Source organism: Phoenix dactylifera, unplaced genomic scaffold (assembly GCF_009389715.1).
Source record: "Phoenix dactylifera cultivar Barhee BC4 unplaced genomic scaffold, palm_55x_up_171113_PBpolish2nd_filt_p 000316F, whole genome shotgun sequence".
Taxonomy (NCBI): domain Eukaryota; kingdom Viridiplantae; phylum Streptophyta; class Magnoliopsida; order Arecales; family Arecaceae; genus Phoenix; species Phoenix dactylifera.
Window position 1 is genome coordinate 162603 of NW_024067786.1, and position 12912 is coordinate 175514.

At 47.8% G+C, this 12912-nt stretch overlaps 1 long non-coding RNA gene across 1 annotated transcript; it reads right to left on the reverse strand.

Moving 5' to 3' along the window:
* Positions 1–1091: 1091 nt before the first annotated feature.
* On the reverse strand, positions 1092–10505 carry LOC113463063. Its single transcript, XR_003386665.2, has 3 exons — positions 10493–10505; positions 9850–9852; positions 1092–1151 (listed from the first exon to the last, which is right to left on the reverse strand). It is a non-coding gene; the product is annotated as an uncharacterized LOC113463063 (long non-coding RNA).
* Between the last annotated feature and the right edge of the window lie 2407 nt (positions 10506–12912).

Below are 12912 nucleotides of genomic sequence, written 5' to 3' on the forward strand. Positions count from 1 at the left end.
CAATTGTTTCCGCATAGAGCTTTTCTAGGATAACTGGTTTGCTAAACGATAGAAATATATTCCATGGTCTTGGCTTTTCGTTTCTCCAAAGATTCCCGCCCTCCTTTATTAGTGGCAGGTGTATGGTTCCCGGCATACATAAAGGAAACGGAAGGGAACCCAAATATTGTCAGGTCCTTGACGTTCGAACCGTGCACTGAGCGTTTCTCAACGAATTTCTCAGATGATATACGCTATCGGAATGGGAAACGCGTGGCGTTTACGAGAAACGCGTTTTCTTTCCAGTGGATCGGGCGGCAGATTTTGGTATTCGCATATTAGTTTCTATGCGCACCCTCGGAAATCAAGTTTCGTCTTTCATTCCTCGTGGTTCGCAGACACGCCACGTGGGGCGTTGAAGTGATTCCGACCCCAAGCTTGCGGTGGAAGTCATCCGCGACCATCTTTTCTAACCCTGCTACGCGGGAAGGATTGAGTATGAGCTTTTGTGCAGCATACAGCTGATTTAGCCGATAGAAATGCAGGAGGCCCGTGGGGCCGTTTGAATTGATTAGGTTACATGGGACAATTTGCTGGATGGGCTGTTCTCTGAGGTAGACATGATAGCATATCTTGTTGCAGCGTGCTGATTGTGCGGCGAGGAAGAGCCCACGTGGCACAGATGAAAAAGGTGAGGATATGTGTTCAGATTTGTGCGAGGGACTTAATACACATATGGGGGAAGCACACGGTTTGCTTCTTTGCTCGCTCGGTTAGAATTCCCGTTTAATAACCAAGAGGTCCTCAAATCGACTCTCTCAAAACATGTGTTTTAAACCTTTTTTTTTTTTTTTTTTTTTGTGAATCTCCCTTTTCCTCCGTGTGAAAAAAGAGGACCATTTGCCTTTTTTTTTTTTTTGTGGATAAATCCAAGGACAATATTTCCATTTATTTACGGATGAAATTAGGGATGCAAATGGGTCGGATAGCCCCGTGACCCGACCCAACCCAACCCGAATTTTAGGACCCGCGGGGCCGGGTTAGGCCCTAAATTTGGACCCGTTCTATTTTTCAAGTCGGATCAGGTCCACCTAATCTCGATCCGGACCCGATTAGTGAACCTCTGAAAGATAGATATTTTATTTATGATTAGTCCTTTTCTTTCCTATCCCCTATCTATCTATTTTATTCAATTTAGTTATTCACTAGAGTAATTATGATATTAAAGTCGATTCGAGGCAAGTGTTCGGATCTATTATGACATAACGATTAGGTGCCCCACGGACCCTTTTTTATCTTGGAAAATCCTTTACCGGCATGATGAAAAAACTATCCGACCTATTTTTTTTGGGTCAGTTTTTCTTTTAGAGAATGTTGCATTAATGTTTGGGACCGACTTGTTGAATTTAGAGAATATTGAATTTGAACATATGAATATAGCTTATCTAGTAAAATATCTATTTCCTTTTCCAAAAGGAATTAGGACAATAATTGCTTGATATTATTTATTATTATATCGTGAAACTTTGAATATAAAAATGCATAGATCCGGATCCGATCTGGATCTGACTCGAATGATCCGTCGGGTCAAAATTTATAGGCATGAATCCCACCCAATTCGATTTTCAACCGGATCGGATCTGGATCCAAAATTAGGATCCGAACAAAAAATCGAATTGGATCGGGGTCGCTCAGGATCCAACTTGACCCGACCCATTTGCAGCCCTACATGAAATAATGTAAAAGGCTTTGCTATGTTTTTTTTACTTAAAAAAAAGGCACAAACTTCTTCAAATTTTAGAAATTAATAAATCTTCTAACTCTAACAGAGTTTTTCCGCACTGTATATAAACTTCCTCAAACCAGTTGGATGACAATTCGAGAAAAAGTAGAACAACAACTGAGCTAAAATAGTAAGATTTATCCCAGAGAGAGAGAGAGAGAGAGAGAGAGAGGGACTTCGAGATGACTGCTTATAGAGATTAATACCTGGTGGAGTGAGGGATCGACAATGGAGGAATGAAAAGAGAGAGCCGAGACAAATAGAAGGCTTTTGTATTATGGTGTGGTGGATAAGATAACGGGACAAGGTAACGGTCATACTCAGTTGTAGTAGTTATTGAGGTGTGGGTGCATGGATTTCTAATAATTCGTTAGTGTCCCACGCATGCAACTAGCTATATCTCTGGGCTACTAGACCTGACATACCCAAAGTTGGCATGTATTTTGAATCACATGCATGCACGTTCATTGGATGTCCCATGCATGCAATTAGCTACGTGCCTGGGCTACCATGCCCAAAGTTGAAACCAAACTTTGGATCTCAAATGAAGATATCCAACCATGGGTCCAGTATGTATCTCGTGAAATTAGACCCCACCCAATAGGATATGGATGGATTTTTGATTCTAACTTGCATTATAATTGCGTGAATTGGACCTACCTCACAAATTTAGAGCTTGCTCGAACAAGAAAGACTTAAACCAACCTACTTGCAGTTCTAGGTTTTAATAGATTGGATGCTCCAAATTGTACCGGTATAACTAAATTCCACGCCTTTAATATAACAAATCATAGTTCGATGTTATTGCTTGCTTAGCCAGGATTAGAACACTATGTAATGAGGAGGAAAGATATAATGGATGGGACGATATATTTAGGAATTAAGGGTGATGGAGATGGATGTTTGCTATTAAGGTGGATTAAAATAACTTTTTTATCCTTTTTTATTCAAGTGGTTGAATTGATAGCAAGAAAGGCTATGTATATTTGATTTCTTTAAATATGAGCTCTATAATAATGCATTGATTCTCCTTGTTCAAGTCATAATATCATTCATGACTATGAAAATCTTCTTTAGCAAAATCTTGATACCGTAATATGCTATATTGCTTGAATGGCAGATAATTTCTTATATTCATCTCATATAATGTTTTGATAGATGAAATTTAACTCTCACAAGATTTTATATTTGTTCTTTATCTATTATAACTTGTTACACCTTAAAACAAGAATAGCAGGTTCAATGAAATTGGTTATAAGTTTATTTCATCAAAAATTATTATTATATATTACTGATGTAGGGCAGGGGCCTAAAAGTTAACATGGTAATAAAAACTCCAATGCATTTTTTGAAAGTCATCTTCAAGAATAAAAAAACCCTAGCTAAAACAAGTTAGCTTCTTGGATTTCAATCAAACTTAGGTTGGTTTCAAGTGAATGCATTCTATGTCTAACTTAACTGGAAGTCACTGAGTCTTTGTCAATCTTTACACATATTTCTTATATTCAACAAGTCCATGCGATATATTACCAATACTATTCTTCCATGTTTTATCCATTATTTCTCAAAATAAATATCGATAAATCTCCATAAAGTTTACTAACTTATTTCAAAAGGAGTCAATTGAAAAGAAGATCAAAAATATTGGGAATTATGTTAATTTTTATCAGGATCAAGCGCTACCATTACACGAAAACCCGCAGGAGTTAGTGATGGCGCAACTTTATTTCCTTAAACTAGCGCAGGGTGATAAATACCTCAGCCCGCCAAGCCAAAATTCCAAGTGTTTGGCCGAGGCCAACCTCGGCCAAGACCATCGCCCGGGCCAAATACACTACTTGGAGGTCTGCCCAAGCAGTGGCCGACCATTCCAGCCACCGGCACAGCCCCGCGCAGGCCATGCCCAGCGCCTACGCGAGGTTCTGCACCCACTGCAGCAGCGCACGGCCAGCCACAGCAGCGCGCGGCCAACCTCGCGCCCAGGCGAACCACGGCACACGCAGCCCACTACGCGCGCCCATTGCAGAGAAGCGACCAGCGCGCACGCCCACAGGAGCACGCAGCCACGCGCGGCCTCCAGCCCAAGCGTCCACCTGTGCATGGCCTCCAGCCCGCGTGCCCACCTGCGCGCAACCTCCAGCACGCACGCCCATCTGCGTGCGGCATCCAGCCCGCGCGCCCGCCCGCGCGCCCGCTCGCGTGCAGCCATGAGGCCAACGCCCAGCCGTGCGCAGCCCTGCGCGCGCATGCCCAGCCGCGCGTAGGCCTCCGCGCACCCGAGCAGAACCCGGGCCGGCCAACGCCCGAGCGCCAGGCCGACCTAGGGCCCAGCGCCCTGCGCCCGCGCACGCCCGGCGCGCCCGAACCTCGCCAGGCCCAGGAACGGCCAGTGCACAGCAAGGTCGCCTCCCCACTCCTTGCCAGCACTTGGCGCCCGCGCAACGATGGGTTGCGTGCACGCCAGACATGGGCATGGACACGGGCGGCAACCAAGGGCACCAGCCCATGCGTGCGCAGTTGGGCGCACACGCACAGAGGGCACAGCAAGCACAAGGCTCGGCCAAGGCTGCATCCGGCCGAGCGCTCCCAAGCCAGACCAATCCAAGGTTAGCGCACGGGTCAAGCCCAGCCAAAGACATAGCAAGGCATCCGAGCCCGCCCACATCGGACCCGGACCAGACAGCATGCGCGCGCCCGAGAACCAGACAAGGCAAGCCACGGTCAGCCCGACCAAGAGCGCAAACCGGGGATAAGTGGCAACCATCCGCGCGCAAGGCCAAACAAGGAAAGCCACGATCAGCCCAGCCAGGAGCGCAACCAAGGGACAAGTGGCAGTCATCAGCGCGCGGAAGCAAACAAGGAAAGTCATCACCAGATTGCGCCGGCCAAAGCCAACCGACAGAGACACTTGGCAAGCAGCTAGGCATCAGCGCCGAAGCAAACAAGGAAAGCGCACGCGCAAAATCAAAGGAGGAGCCTGCGGGTTCTTCCATAGCAATCCGGCAGGAGAGGACACAGGCGGCCAGGATGCAACAGGCCGCAGGATGGACGCGCACAAGGAGGCCACGCCAGCGATCCAAGGGAGCAAGGGCGACAACAGCAAATCCCCACAAATCAGGTGGGATATCACAGCAAATCAGGCAGCACAGCCCAGCCACCCAGCGCAGCAACCAAATCAGGCCGCGCCCGGGCAGATGGCAGCCTCAGCTCACGACACGCGCACAGACCACACCGACAGCAAATCCCGAGCGCCCACCTCATTACAGCACATGGCCAAAAGGAGCCAAGTTTAGACAGCCCCTGGCGGCCAAACAAGAAAGCCATTTGAATTTGAATTGAGTCCCAAATAAGCCAAGGCACTCGGCCTACAAAAGGAGCCTTTAGGACCCTTAGTTCGGCATCTATCATCTACCAATAGCTTTGATTTCAAGTTGTGTCAAGGGTTGTATCCCTTTGTTTGTCGGCCGAAAGGCTTGGGCTAAGGAGGAGAATATCACTCCCCTTAGATTGTTTAGGCGTCGCAAGGTTCCTTCCGGATCTTGCCAAGAGTCCTATGTAATCGTTGCTTGATTGAAATAGAGTCATTTGCTTTTAGCAATTCACCCCCATACATTGATTCTTTCCCTTTGCCGAGCGCCCATAGAGGTAGAGCATAGGCAAGGTTCCATCGGCAGCAAGAAGGAAGAGAGATACCCACTTCAAGACGGTCCCAACGCACGGCAAATCCTCAACCTTAGCACGGGGTTTGGGACCGCAAAGCCCCGCGGGCCAACACTGGTGCTTTCATTGAGAGTAGTGGATCATTTAACCCGCAACGGCTCTTTGAAACCATTGAAAACAACAATGCTGAAGTTAGCCGGGTGTTGGAGCATTTGGTGACCACATTGGCCGTCATAAGAAGAGAGGGAAATGCCAACATAGAGAGGCTAGAGAGGCGGTTTGCAGAAAATGAAAACAATGTCAATGAAGGAGAAAGAAAAATGAGAGAAGATAGAAGGAGAGGAGGAAGAGTTGAATGTGGAGAAACAATTGTTGATAGATGGGCCGATGGTATCCCTTTGGAGGATCGGCCAAGGAGCATGGAAGGACACATGAGTGAACCCGTGAGGAGTCCCAATCCATGGAGGCCTCATGGCCAACATGCACATGAAGGAAGAAGGGGGGAAGATCGGGTGAACCATGAAGGAAATGCTAGGGGTTTCGGTCCAAATGAAAGGGGGATCCGAAAACTTAAGATTGAGTTTCCATCATTTGGAGGAGGGGATCCTTATGAGTGGCTCGATAAAGTCGAGCAATATTTTCAAGTATATGAGTCCCCAGAGAAGAGAAGGTGACCTTAGCTAGCTACCATCTTGAGGGGAGAGCCAATAGGTAGTGAAGGTGGCTAAGAAATATTTATGAAAAAGAGGGGAACTACTTGGGGTGGACGGCCTTTGTCCAAGAGTTCATGAACCAATGGGGGCCTTCACCAACCATCAATCTCCATGGCTAATTGGCCAAGCTCAAGCAAGAAGGCAAGGTGCAAGTATACATCGACAAGTTTCGCCAACTACAAACCATGGTGGAGGGTTGGCCGGAAGAGGCATTACTTGGCATCTTCGTGGACGGGCTCAAGCCTTGGCTCTCCAAGGAAATCAAGCTCAAGCAGCCCACCCGCCAGAGTTGGGCACTGGGCCGGGCCGCCCACGGCCCGGCACGAAGCGGGCCGTGCCTAGCACGGCCCGCTAGCTACAGTACCGGGCCGTGCCTGGCACGGCCCATTTAAGGGGGCCGTGCTGGGTCACGGGTTTCTGGCCCGCGGGCCGAGCCCGGCACGGCCCGCTTCGGGCCTGGGCTGGCACGGCCCGATCTTGGCCCGCGGGCCAAGCACGGCACGGCCCGCGGGCCAGCCCGGCACGGCCCATAAGGGCCTGGGCCGGGCCAGGCACGGCCCGTCTCCATAAAAATTAATGCTTCATAAATTTTTTTAATAAATTAATAAATATTGAAAACTAAGGATTTATTAATATAAAGCCACCTTAATGGTGGGGGGTTTGGCATAGACCCCTACCAGTTTATTAATTTAAATCAAAATGGTACATGAAGGGAGGTTTGGACCTTGGTCTGACCTCCAGAATACAATAAGAAAGGGCCGAGGTTTGGACCTTGGTCTGACCTCCAGAATACAATAAAAATGTACAATTATAAAAAATTAAGAAATTTTACTAATCATCAGTGATTCAGTGAATCAGTATTCACTCTTCAGTAGTGTTTGTATCATCATCATCAGAGGATGTTGTATTATGTCCACCTTTATCTTGAAGTCTTGCCTCAGCATCCAACCAATCTTTGAAGCAGAGAAGCATCTCCACCGTTTCGCCCGTCATCCTACTTCTCTTTTCGTCAAGAACACGCCGACCTGCACTAAAAGCGGATTCCGATGCTACCGTGGACATCGGCACAGCTAAAATATCGCGTGCAATTGCAGACATAACAGGATATTGATTTTTAACACTCTTCCACCAAGATAATACATCTAGATTCTCTATTTGATTTTCATCATATACAGACTGAAGATCATTTCGTAAATAAAATTCTAGTTCACTACTTAAAGATGAAGAAGATGAAGATAAACTTGAAGCATGTGTGTGTTTTCTCTGTGCAATGAATGAAAAAATAGATGACGAACGAGAACTACTAGAAGAAGAAATAGAGGTTTGTACGGAAAATCTAGATCCACGAATTTTTTCATCATATATAGCATAAATATCATTAAGAAGTTGTTTTACCTCATTTTTAGCAGGTTCAGGATCTTGATTCATATTTTTACTGTATGCATCAAGTAAAATTAGCACGCCATTCAATTTAACTCTAGGATCAAATACAGCAGCTAAGTTATGCATAGGACATATCTTGTCCCAATACTCATTCCATTTAGATTCCATTAGGTCAATAATAGGCATTAACACATCATCATATCTATGTTCTGCAAATTTTTGACTAATTATATATGCTTGTTGTAAAAATGAACATGAAGTTGGATAATAAATACCAGAAAGAACATTGGTAGCATTATAAAAACTAAGCAAAAAATCTTCCAAAATTTTTTCTTTATTCCAATCAGTTTCAGTCAATGTAAAGCCTAATCCACGATCATTAATATATGCACTTAATAAGTTTTTATATGGGTATGCATCATGTATCATGCTATATGTTGAGTTCCAACGAGTAATTACATCAAGTTTAAATTTTTTAAAACGTTTACTATGATTTATACATAGTTCCTTAAATTCTTGAAGTCTTGATCTTGAAGCATGAATAAAAAAAACTGCATTTCTAATTTTTGAAATCACATCTTGAATCATGCCCATGCCAGCTTGAACAGAAAGATTTAAGATATGATATGCACATCTAATATGCAATAAATTTCCATTTAACATGGGATGCAATGAGTCTTTTAATAATGTAATAGCAGAATTATTATTAGATGCATTATCAAAAGTAATAGACATAATTTTATCATTAATATTATATGAACATGCAGTTTGATAAATGACATTTGAAATTTGTTGCCCAGAATGTGGAAAATCAAAAGCACGAAAAGCAAGAATACGTTTATTTAATTGCCAATCATTATCAATATAATGAGCAGTAATGGCAATAAAACAATTACTACCTACAGATGCTGACCAAATATCAGAAGTTAATGAAATTTTTACATTTAAAGTAGAAAGTGTTTCAATTAAAGTTTGTCTCATTGCTAAAAAGTTAGTCATAGCTACTCTTCTAAATGTACGCCTACTAGTTCTTTTGTAAGCAAGTTGTAGGTTTAATTGAACATATTCTTCAAAATTAAAAGATTCACATAAACTAAAAGGTAATTCATCCTTAACTATCCATTTTACAAGTGCTTTTCTTTGATTTTCTTGATTATATGCAAAATTACCTACAAGTAATCCTCCTTGTATATTAAGGGTACTTTGAGTTTGAGCATGAGAATCATGCATCCTATGACTCTCTTGATGTCTTTTTAAATGCCCTGTTCCCCCACTACTACTACAACTATAAAGTTTGGCACATTTTTTACATTTAGCTTTCCAGACTCCATCAACCATAACTCTATCAAATTCATTCCATACAGCACTAGTCCTCTTACGAGAAGAGGTTTGATCTTCACTCGGTTCACTAGTTCTAGAGGAACTAGGAACATGGGGTTGGGGATTAGTTTCTTCTCCCTCAGAAACAGGAGGAATGCCAAACTGACGTTCCTCAAAAGATGACATATCTAAATTGATGAATTCAAAAAATAAAAACTAACCACAAGGAGGATTGGAGGAATTGAGTAGAGGGTCGGAGGGCAGAGGCAGAGCCGCAGAGCCGAGATTCTGAGCTTTCTCTTGTGCTCTCAACAGGAGTGACCTTCTCTTCTCAACAGGAACCTCCTTTTGTGTAGCACTTGAACACTTGCTAAATGCAAACTAAAAATTAAATTGCTAGAAGAGCACTTTAGAAGAGAGAAATAATAGTAGTAGAGAAGGAGAGAATAGTTGGTTTGGTGTGGTGAGAATGAGGGAGGAAAGGGCTATTTATAGAAGCCCAAAATTTTTTTTTTTAAAAATACCCCTCAATTCAGCCGTTATTGGACTGTTGGGAGGGGTAAAAATGGAATTTTTTTCCAAAATAGCCGTTGGAAACGGCTATTTTTCTCCCCCCTCTCCAGACGGGCCGTGCCAGGCACGGCCCGTTTGCGCCCGTTGCGGGCCGTGCCCGGCCCGGCCCGCCAATAGACGGGCCTGGGGCCGGGCCGGGCTTCCGGTCTGTGCTGAACGGGCCGTGCCCGGCACGGCCCGCTTCATAAGCGGGCCGGGCCAGGCACAGCCCGTTTAGACCTCGGGCCCGATGGGCCTGGGTCGGGCCGGCCCGGCACGGCCCGATGCCCAACTCTAGCCTTCAAGAAGCCATGAGGATGGCAGAGATCCTTGATCAAGCCAACATCCATGACCGGCGGCCGACCAAGGAGAGCTCTAAACCGCAGCCATCCAAATACCAACCGGCGGCAAGCACCTCCAAGCCACAACCGGCCGCTACATCCACTTCAAAACAGCAACCCCCTTGATGTCAAGAGGCTCAGCCGAGATGAGGTGCAAGAGTACATCAAGAAGGGATTGTGCTTCAAGTGCGGCACCAAGTGGGAAAAGGGTCACCGCTGCAAACCCGGCTAATCCTATGTACTGCACATTGACAGCAGCGGAGAGGAAGATGATGATGCCGCCACCGCCAGCAGCTCTTCGGAGGAGGATGATCCCATCAAAGACCACCCCATCAGCCCCATACCGAAGGACGCCGAACTATCCCTTCATGCACTCACCGGTGTGCAGCGACCTTCAACCATGCGGATGACGGCATGGATAGGCAAGCATGAAGTGTCCTTGCTCGTTGACAACGGATCCTCCCACAACTTCATCAATCTGGGGGCCTTGCAGCGTGTAGGACTCAAAGGGGCAGCCACCGAGCCATTCGAAGTCAAAGTAGCAAGCGGCGAAAGACTCAAGTGCCAAGAAGTTGTCAAAGATGTTCGGCTCAACATCCAAGGGGTTAGAATTTATGCAGATTTGCATGTGCTACAACTTGTAGGTTTGGATGTAGTCCTTGGCAACGCATGGCTTCGGGGCATTGGTAAAGTAGTGATAGACTACAATACCATGACCATGGAATTTCGGCTCAATGGAAGGAAGAAGATGTGGACAGCACTCAACCACAAAGAAGTTCGGTCGTGCGAAGCCAACATGATCGAGCACTTGTGCTGAGGGGGAGCCCTTTGCTTCGCCATCGTGATGTCCAAACAATGAGTGGCTGCAAAGGGACCTCAACCAAAGGATGATTTGCAAGACTTGCCACCTCAAGTGCGGTCATTACTTGAAGTGCACCAAGGAGTTCTAGCCATGCCGACAACACTTCCGCCCAAACGCGCCTTCGATCATCCCATCCGTCTTAAGGAGGAAAGCAAGCCAATCAACGTGCCTCCTTATAGGTATGCTCATTTTCAGAAGGAAGAGATCGAAAGACAAGTCGAAGACATGCTGAAACAAGGTTTATCCGGCCAAGCACCAGCCCGTTCTCATCACCGGTCCTCTTGGTAAGAAAAAAAGACGGGTCTTGGAGATTTTGCACTGACTACAGGGCTTTGAACGAGGTCATCATCAAGGATCGATTCCCAATCCCGACCGTGGATGAGATGCTCGACGAACTCCACGGTGCCAAATACTTTACAAGACTGAATCTCCGGGCCAGCTACCATCAAATCCGGATGCGCGACAAAGATGTCCACAAGACGGCATTCCGCACCCACTCTGGCCACTACGAATACTTGGTCATACCCTTCGGGCTTTGCAATGCACCATCCACCTTCCAAGCAGCCATGAACCAGGTATTCAAGCCGCACCTAAGAAAATTTGTGATTGTCTTCTTTGATGACATCTTGATCTATTCCAACACCATAGAAGAGCACATGTGGCACCTAGATCTCGTTTTGCGCACTTTGGAAGAACATCACTTCTTCATCAAACCTTCCAAGTGCGCCTTTGTTCAAACCGAGCTTGACTACCTTGGGCATGTGGTATCCGGGAATGGTGTGCGAGTTGACACCCGAAAAGTAGAAGCCATGACAGATTGGCCATTGCCCAAGGATGTTTCGGCCTTGAAGGGGTTCCTAGGGCTCACCGGCTACTACCGACGCTTCGTCAAGGGTTATGGCCTTATTGCAAAACCCCTCATGGCCATGTTAAAAAAGGATGGGTTTGCATGGACCCCAGCCGCACGCCAAGCATTTGAAGACCTCAAGAGAGCCATGATCCAAACCCCGGTGCTTGCATTACCCGACTTCAGCAAACCCTTCCAAGTCTTCACCGACGCAAGCAATGAAGGATATGGCGCGGTTCTAGCTCAAGACAAGCGGCCTTTAGCATACATTTTCAAAGCCCTTGGGCCGCAGAAAAAAGCATGGAGCACATATGCAAGGGAGCTACTCGCGGTCATACACGCCGTCAAAGTTTGGAGACCGTACCTGCTAGGACGATGCTTCACCATTGTCACCGACCAACAAGCCCTCCGACATCTTCTACAACAAAAAATTGTGACGCCGGAGCAGCAAAAATTCCTGGTAAAGTTACTTGGTTTTGAATATGATATTGTGTACCAACCAGGGAGGGAAAACAAGGTGGCCAACGCCCTCTCTCGCAAGGAAGGGAGTCCCTTGCTCGACAGCACCCTTGAGGACAAGGGTATTCTCCAGGGAGGGGGAGATGATAGACACTTCAGCCCGCCAAGCCAAAATTTCAAGTGTTTGGCCGAGGCCAACCTCGGCCAAGACCATCGCCCGGGTCAAATCCACTGTTTGGAGGTCTGCCCAAGCAGTGACCGACCATTTCAGCCACCGGCGCAGCCCCAAGCAGGCGCTGCGCGAGGTTCTGCACCCACTGTAGCAACGCGCGGCCGACCGCGCGCATGACCAGCCACAGCAGCGCGCGGCCAACCGCGCGCCCAGGCGACCCACGGCACGTGCAGCCCACTGCGCGCGCCCATTGCAGAGGCGCGGCCAGCGCGCAGGCCCGCAGGAGCACGCAGCCACGCGCGGCCTCTAGCTCGCGCGCCCACCTATGCACGGCCTCTAGCTCGCGCGCCCACCTACACGCAACCTCCAGCACGCACGCCCGTCCGCGCGCGGCATCCAGCCCGCGCGCCCGCCCGCGCGCGGCCATGAGGCCGACGCCCAGCCGCGCGCAGCCCTGTGCGCGCATTCCCAGCCGCGCGCAGGCCTCCGCGCACCCGAGCAGAACTCGGGCCGGCCAATGCCCAAGCGCCAGGCCGACCCAGGGCCCCACGCACCAGCGCCCGCGCCCGCCCGGTGCGCCCTGCACCCGCGCACGCCCAGCGCGCCCGAACCTCGCCAGGCCCAGGAACGGCCAGTGCACAGCAAGGCCGCCTCCCCGCTCCTCGCCAGCACTTAGCCCCCGCGTAACGATGGGTTGCACGCACGCCAGACATGGGCATGGACACGGGCGGCAACCAGGGGCACCAGCCCATGCGTGCGCAGTTGGGAGCACACGCACAGAGGGCACAGCAAGCACAAGGCTCGACTAAGGCTGCATCCGGCCGAGCGCTCCCAAGCCAGA